This window comes from Mustela nivalis (assembly GCF_964662115.1).
Source record: "Mustela nivalis genome assembly, chromosome: X".
In the NCBI taxonomy this organism is placed as follows: Eukaryota; Metazoa; Chordata; class Mammalia; order Carnivora; family Mustelidae; genus Mustela; species Mustela nivalis.
This window is the reverse complement of record NC_139040.1, coordinates 133,110,255-133,118,585: the sequence shown is the minus strand read 5'-3', so window position 1 is coordinate 133,118,585 and position 8,331 is coordinate 133,110,255. Positions and strand designations below refer to the sequence as shown.

Sequence of the window (8,331 nt, the reverse complement as noted above, 5' to 3'; positions counted from 1 at the left end):
GGCGTCTCCTGCCCCCCCACCCCGTCCGGGCAGAACCACACAGCTCTGGGCAAGCTTGACCGCGGCGTTTAACAGGCGCAGGCTCCGTGACAGTTTCGGGAGGGGCGGCCGTCTGTCCCTGTCGTGCTGCAGAGCTTACTGGACGTTCTGCCTTCAAGGCAGCATCGCCCGGCTTGCCGAGTGCAGAAGGGTGTTTGCCAAGAGTCCTAGGGCGTTTGCAAAATCTCAGCCGATGGTGAGATTGCCCTAGGTTGCTTTCTGCATGGGCTCCCCTTCCCCAGCCCGGACAGAACCCGTGGCCAGAGTGCACAAAATTGCAAAGTCACCCTGAGGTCTCAGAAACGTCCAGAGAGCATCACGGGGAGTCCCAGACCTCAGGCGGGTCTTCCCGGCCCTCCCATCGCCCTGGTGCCCCGGGTTCTCCCCCCAAAACTGCTTTCTTCCGTTCCCTCCGTGTTCCCAGGGGCCGGACGCAGCCGCCAAGCGCCGCTCGCTGTCTGAGCGTCTCCTCCCTCGCAGGAAGGATGAAGCTCCTGCCCTGATGCGCGAGGGCCGACAGAAAGCCCCTCCATTAGGGCTTGACAAATCCGCGCGAGCGGCGTCCTGGCCCCGCAGGACCGGGGGGATCTCAGGTAGACACTCATGCGGCAAGGATCTTGCTTGCATTGATTAAAAGCGACTGCTAATAATGGAGAGAAAATGCCCACAGCCCCAAACCAGGTGTCCCTGATTTCCAAAGGGTCAGGATCTCATTAATCTTCCCGTGTAGTTACAGCCTCGTGCCACTTTACCTTTAAAAGGACACGGTTTGATGAAGGCGGAGGTAAGTTCCCTGCGCTCCGCGGCCGCCGCTGTCGCCCTAAGACACGGCAAGGCGGGAGGGAGTTGGGTCTGCGGGGCCCCTTTGATGAAGAGAACATTGAATTTGGGATTTGCCGCGATGTGGAAGCCGCGACGCGCACTGGAAATCATTTTTTTTTTCTTTCTTTCTTTTTTTTTTTTGGAAACAGGTCTTTCGACTGCCGCGTTGGCGATTGTCTGAATGCGTCCGATCCTTCCTTTTCTCCGTGCGAGCCTGGACGATGTTTTGCAATCGTGCCCCGGGTCCTGTGGGGTCACGGGGCTGACTCTGGACGGCCGCCTCTTCTGCCTCAGGGTCTGAGGATGGGGTCTGCCCCACATCATGAGCCTCGAAGCCTCGGCTCCAACCCCGGAGACTGTCTGAGCCTCGTGCACCCGGCAGTGGGTTCTAGAACGTGGGTGTGCAGTGCCCTTGGCTGTAGCAGGGGCCCATGCGGTGCTGAATGGGGTGCCGAGTTCCCACCTGCTGCTGGGTTGGCCCCGTGAGGCAAGACCACAGCAGCTTCCAGGGCCAGGGCCAGTCTCCACGGGTGTGGGTAGGAGCTTCTCCGTGCACGGAGCTGCCACAGGTAGCACTTGGCTCCGTGCAGGGAGATTCCTCACGGAACCTCCGTTCCCTGCACCGCAGTGCCCAGATGCAGCGTCTGAGCTCTGGGGTATGAGGACGGCCCCAGACGGTGGCCCCTGGCCTGTGGAGATCAGAGCCGCTGGATGGTGGCCTGCAGAGTGAGACCCCCATAGAGGAAGGGATTGGAGCGTGGGCTCCGGGTTGGTGCTTTTGTCTCGGAAACACAGGACAATGTCCATGTCCAGCTAACCTCGCTGCTCCCTCCACAGTCTCCAAGCCCCCGAGGTGTCCAAGCATCAGATACACGAGAACACAACGGCGCGGTGGACACACCTTATTCCCCAAGGAGGACAGTCTCTGCGGAGGGTGTGGATCTCACCGTGCCTTCTCTAGGGGAGGACCGTCCTCACCCCCCCGACACCCTCCGTGAGCAGAGGAAACGACACAGTTTGTGCCAAGTGGCCCCTCTGTTGCTGCGGAGGGCAGCACGGGGTGGACATGCGGACAAAGCTCTTTTTCTTTCTTTTTTTTTTTTTCCCTGTGGGCAGTCTGGGTACCTCCCTGCCTAAGTCCCCCAACAGAAGATGGAGGGACACACGGAACTGTGTCCCAGAATAGCCAAGAGGCTCCCCAGGAAGCTGGCTGCTGCAGGACAGGTGGGGGCCCTGGGAGGTCTCCGAGTCTGGAGACGGACAGAGCTAGAGAAGCTCATTCCCGCCCCACAGACTTCTCCGACGGAGGACCCGCTCTGTGTGCTGGAACCCCTCTCCTGGACCCTTGCACCTGCCCCCTGAACCCACAAATCCAAGCTGACGCAGTCTGGTATCATCCCAGGGCCTGGGAAGGGGCACGGCCTTCCCTGTGAGGGATCCCAGCAGCCTTTCTGCTCGCCGCCCTGCCTCCTCCAGCAGACCCCACTGCCCGCGAGCCCTCACGTCCCCCGGACGCATCGACACATGATTTTATTCAGAACCCACAAGGCAATAATAAGAAGGAAACTTGCAAAAAAAGGCGGGGAGGGGGCTTGACAAACCGTGCCTGGGCCTTTTCCCGTGCGTTCCAGATTCTGAGCGGCGGCGACACCCGGTGAATTGGGAGAAGCGATCTTTGGTGTGATGTCCGTTCTACGGAGCTCGCGTACCTGGGGGCCATGAGTTATTGAGTGGCGCGTGGCATAGGACGGACCATTTACGATAAATCGTGGAAGCCGTCCACGTTTCAGTCAGACTATGTGGAGGGTTGGGGAAACCGGGTGGAACTTGGTTTCCAACCTCCTCCAAGAACGAGCCCCCAGGACGTGTAGGCACGGACGGGAACGTATCCAGCCCCCGTGAGCCGGGAGCACCCACCGCGTGTGTATGAACGAAGCGATGAGGGCACTGCAGGCTTCCATCGGCAACCGGGGGAGCTGGTCAGAGAGGGGGAGACTTATGGAGAGCTCCGCTGTGCACGGTGTTTGACCTGGGATGCATCCTTTGCTCCGTGCTGGGTGTCTGTGGAATCGCCTGCGTGAGCTGTGGGTGCAAAGTGTCTGGGGTAAGGGGATCGGGACCCCCGGTGCCCTTTGCAGGGTCTCTAGAGGTCAGACGGATGGTCTCCAGCCAATGGGTGCGTGTCCCATACGCACAGTGGCATGGCGGTGCCTTTCCCACAAGCACGCGCGGCTTTGAGGAGAGGCTCTGGGTCATTCCTACAGACGGTCCTCGACGCCGTATGATGTGGGCTATCACGAGTCTCCGTGGGGCTCCAGCAGCAGGAAGGAGAGCGCAGACTTGATGTTTGGTGGGTCTGAGCCATCGACCTTTGTGTCCTTTTGCTGGAAAATCTGTGTGATGGTTAATTTTATGCAACGTGGCTGGGCCAGGGTACCTGGATGTTTGGTCAAAACCCTGTCTAGATGTGTTGCAATGAAGGTATTTTTTAGGATAGAATTAACGTTTGAATTGGCGGACTTTGAGGAAAGCAGGCAGCCCAGCACCACGTGGGTGGGCCTCGTCCAATCAGTTGAAGGTGTGAGGAGGAAACACACTGACCTCCACGGAGGAAGGGAAATTCTGCATCCGCGTGCTCTCGAAGGTCTGGCTATAGTCTCGGCTCTTCCTTGGGCCTCCGCCTGCTGGCCGGCCCTGCAGAACTGGGGCTCTCCAGACTCCTATGAGCCAGTTCAATCAAATAAATCTGTGTCCCTGTCCACACCGTACTGTTCTGTGTTTTTGCAAAACTCTGTTTCATGCATCCTGTGTGCCTGCATCATTAACTCATCCCTTGTGGGATGGGGCCAATGCTAAGGGTTCTTGTTCTGGAACTAAGGTGGGAGGGGCTGGTGTCACCCCCATCTCCGAGAGGAAGGCGTGCATGCTCAGAGAGGTTGTGTACCTGGTGTGGAGACACACAGCCAAGGGGTGGCCCAGTTTGCATGTTCACGTGTGCCCCTCCATGCTGTCCACCTAGCGAGGCCGCCTTCTGTTACCAACACGCAGGGCAGGGAAGCCCATTACAGGGAAAGGCACCCGTGTTTCTGGCTCATTATGACTGCATGTGTAATGGGGCCTGTGTTCCCGTCTTACAAACTGTGCGGCCCTGGGTGGGGGGTTCGGTTTACCACTGTGACGCCCCGTCCAGGTGGCTGGCTGTCCATTCACGCAGGACTCACGCTTGTCCTCACAGGGACCAGGCTCCTACCCCCCTTCAGCCCGGAGAGCTTTGCATATGTCATGTGCATGTCTGTCTGTCTGGTGTGTCCGTCCGCCCACAGGCACAGAAGCAGACGGTGGTCCCCAGCCAAGAATCCCAGGATGGAAACGCACAGAGGTCACAGCTTGTTCACAGCAAGACCTGAGGGCAAAGGTGACCTTAAAGAAGGAGCTCACCCAGGTCCACCCACGGGGCACCGGGGCCAGAGTTGTGCTCCTTCTCGTGGCTGAGTCCTCTTCCCCTGTATGGAGGGACTGTACTCTGTTCCCCGTCCACGGAGGGGCCATGTTGGAGGTGCTGGGACCAGACGCACGATGGATGCCTTTGTGAATCAGCTCCGTGAACACCTGCTTGTGTTCTTCATGGCAAATGCCCAGGAGTGGAACAGAAGCCCAGTGCCAACGACGAGGAGTCTCCTTCCGGGCGGAGGGAGATGTCTCCAAGCTGGACAGACGGGGTGGTGCCCAAGCAGGGAGAGCTCTAAATGACACCAAAACGCTCGCTTTTAGATGGTAAAGGGTTGGGAAGACTAGGTGGCTCAGACGGTAGAGCCTCTGACTCTTGACCTCAGCTTAGGTCTTGATCTTAGGGTTAGGAGTTCAAACCCGGTGTTGGGCTCTGCATTGGGTGTGGAGCCAATAAAATAAAATAAAATAAAATAAAATAAAATAAAATAAAATAGTAAAGGGTTAATTTTATGTTACGTAAATTCCACCCCAATTTAAAGAAAGAAAAACTAAATTACAGGGAACCACCCAAGACCACAGGCCTTCCTGGGTTCGGTGCCACACGGCGAGCTGGGTGGTTTGCGCGTCTCACAGAATCCGGCTGCGGAATCCTGTCCACCGAACCGCCCGCATGTGGGTTTTCGGAGCGGAAGTGTGAATCGTCCTGTAAATCACCTCTGCCTCCCAGGACCCGCTGGGTCCACGGGAAAATCATTGCTAATTTTATTTCCTACTTTGTATAATTTTTAAACAACCACCGCAAAAGCGATTTGCCGCTGCGGAGGCGCGATACGGTGCGCTGTTTGTCTTCGGTTAAGTGGCCTCTCCAGGAACCGGTGGCCGAGGAGGAAGGCAAACCCGTGCGCTCGGAGCGTGTGGCGCACGGGGCTTCCTACCCGGTGCCGGGGCCGGCGCGCATGGCCGGGCTCAGCCCTCCAGTGCCGCTTCTCGCGTGAAGCGCTGGGAGGACAGGGCACTTGGAGACACAGTGTCCTGTATTCTTTCTCCGCATCCACTGTGACACTTGGAGACACAGTGTCTCCGGGGGTCCCTCTCCTGAGTCTTCGGGGGTCCCGCCTGCTTCTCCGAGGGTCTCCCGGCTGCGTCTCCAAGGGTCCCGCCTGCGTCTCTGAGGGTCTCTGGCCTGCGTCTCCGAGGGGGTCCCGCCTGCATTTCCGAGGTTCCGATCTGCATCTCCAAGGGTCCGGCCTCGGTCTCCGAGGGCCTCCTCCTGGGCGAGCGCGCGGCCTGCGGAATTGTGAGTCGGGTGCGCCCCAGCGCATGTGCAGAAACATGAGCGCCGCGAACCACTGTGCGCTCCGCCCCAGGAGCACTCCCGGATGCCTGCGCGCGTCTCTCCTGAGCCTTCCCTTCCCTCTCGGGCTCTTCGCCCTTCCTCTTCCTCCTCCTGCTCCTCATCTGGCCGCCCTGGGTGGCTCCGTGCAGCCGGATGGGAGACGCTGGAAATCTGCGTCCGTTCCCAGCCGCGTTTGCTCCTCGACTCATGAAATCTCGCCCCTGGCGGGACAGTCTTCCCAGCTCCCGTGTCAGACGCGGCAACAAAGATGGAGTGTTGTCCGCACTGACCAGTCACCAAGGTTCGCTGCCCCACCGAGACCGCCGGGAAAGACGGTGTAAGTGACAGTCGCATCGGGCGCACTCGCGGGCTGAGTGTTGGGCGAGCTGGTGCCCTCTCCGGCGGGGGCCCTGGCTGGTGCCCTGGCTGGTGGACAGCAGAGAAGCAAAGACCCTGTGGAGGAGGCAGGGCCTCGCGGGGCCCTGTGCACGCGGGGGTGGGGGGTGCCTGAGCGATTGTCTTCAGCTAATGGCAACTCAAATGGCATTTATGGCCCTAATTTACGGAGCATTAATAGTGGTGGAGTTGGGGTAAATCATTTTACTATTAAGAGTTATGTCTTGAGGGCCCAGGACTAATTTCCATAACGCATTTACGGAATCCATCTTGTCCTCCCGAGGTCGGGAGGGGGGGGGAGTGTCAACAGCCTCTGACCCCCGGGGCCCGTCCCTCCCCAGCCTGGACGCGGCTTTCTCGCTCCTTCTTTCCTTCGGTCTGTGCATTCTTCTCTTCCAGAAGAGCATTTGCAGGAGGACTTGGGCACCAGGGGACAAAGGACACACCCATCGTCCGTGGCTTGCGGCTTCCTGTAGCTCAGGAGTCTGCAGGGGACCCAGAGGGACAGCTCTCGCTGGGCCCAGGGCCCCAGCGTGCACAGGACGGGGACCTGGCGTTGGGCCTGCGTGTTTGCAGATGAGGACACGGCACGGGGAGGGAGCTCTGCTGCAGACTGTCTCCACGGGGGACCAGGCGCTGACCCCAAAGGGGCTTGTGTGGCAATGAGGAGGAAAACGGAGGTCTGCCAGTGACATAGGGGACCCAGGTTCGGGGAGACCCTCGTGTCCTGTGGGAAGACCATTCATATGGCCCATGTGACCACATGCGGCGTGTGTCAGCGGGTCGGTGACAAGACAGGGTGCACGGTGCTGAACCAGGTACACGGCAAGACAGGGTGAGGTCAGCGTCCCCGATTAGGGGACAACTAGGGGACCCAGAGTGTCCATCCTGGAGGTGTGGGGGCCTGGACTTGTGCATCTTGACTCCAGGGACGAGTCTCCCGTCGCATCCTGCTCACACCATCTCCGCACACCCACGGGCCCTGCACCAGCAGGACAGGCCCCCTACTGCCCAGCCCAGCGCTTCTGGTCTAATTTCCTGTTGTCAAAACTTCCCTTAAAGAGGCGACAGGGGACCAGGCCCAGCGTCGTGAGCGGACGGCCCTTCTACAAGCTGCACGAGGTTTTCCTTCCATAAACTGTTTCTCCTTCTTGTTGAAGACAAAATCTTTTTTAAGATTTTATTTATTTGAGAAAGAGAGAGAATGAGCGGAGGTCAGAGGGGGGTAGAGGGTCAGAGGGAGAAGCAGGTTCCCCACGGAACAAGGACCCTCCATGCAGGACTCAACCCAGGGACCTCAGGATCATGACCTGAGCCAAAGGCAGACGCTTCACCGAACGAGCAAGCCAGGTGCCCCAAAAGGTGCCCCAGATCTGTCAAGGACCATCGAACAGGGGAGACCTTGCCCACGCCCAGCAAGTCGGCGATCAGGCTGCCAGCCCCGAGCTCCACGTGGTCATAGTGATTCCTGCAGAGACTCACCGCTGGGAACAGAGAGGTCAGAGTTGTGCGAGCACAGCACAGATCAGAGGGACGTTTGCAGCAGAGCCGGCAGACAAGAGCCTCCGTGAAAATCCGGAGCATCCTGCCACAGAGTGTGCGGAGCCCATGCTAGAAGTCCGCGGGCCCGGGGTCGCCAGCATGCTCCGGTCCCACGGATTCAGACGGCGTGATGGTTTCTTCTCAGGCCAGTCGGTCCTACATCGGAAGCCCTTTCGGTGAACGGCTTGGTCGCTTGGGGCGGTGGGAGTCGTCCTAGCAGACACCGGCTGACGATAAACGGTAGACCCGTATTTCCCACGATTCCGGGGGTCGGATGTCCCGGTCCCGTCGCTCAGCCTCTCTGGGCCGCCGTTTCTCAGCCTCTGAGAAGGGGACCGTTCTGCAGAATTGGGCTGCTGAGCAGCTTCTGAGAACGCACAATGGGACGCACGCAGGGGTGCAGAGCAGGAGTCTGTGGGGCTCTCGGCAGGCAGCCAGCCTTGGGAGCACGTGGGCTGAAGGCACGCGTGGTCGGACCCACGTTACGGGAAACAGCTTTCATGTGGGAGGATCCCTGCGTCCATCGATGGATGAACGGGAAACCAGAATGTGGTTCTGCAAGAGTACGGATGCTGGGAGACTATTGCTCAACCTTAAACATAAGGAAGGACATTCTGCACCTGCTACGAAGAGGAAGGACGTTCTTCACCTGCTCCAACCAGGAGGAAGGAGGTTCTGCAGCTCCTACGCTGAGGAAGGACATTCTGCACCTGGTAGGACCAGGAGGAAGGACGTTCTGCACCTGC

General features: G+C 59.1%; 1 protein-coding gene across 3 annotated transcripts in view; it reads right to left on the bottom strand.

Annotated features, from left to right (window-relative positions):
* Window positions 1-1,490: 1,490 nt before the first annotated feature.
* Window positions 1,491-8,331, bottom strand: part of LOC309856071 (S-geranylgeranyl-glutathione receptor P2RY8-like) — a 499,501-nt gene continuing 492,660 nt past the window's right edge. For all 3 annotated transcript variants that reach the window (XR_014307056.1, XR_014307057.1, XR_014307058.1), the window contains exon 3: window positions 1,491-1,505. The gene's annotated coding sequence lies outside the window, so the exon portion shown is untranslated. The remainder of the gene's footprint in view (window positions 1,506-8,331) is intronic.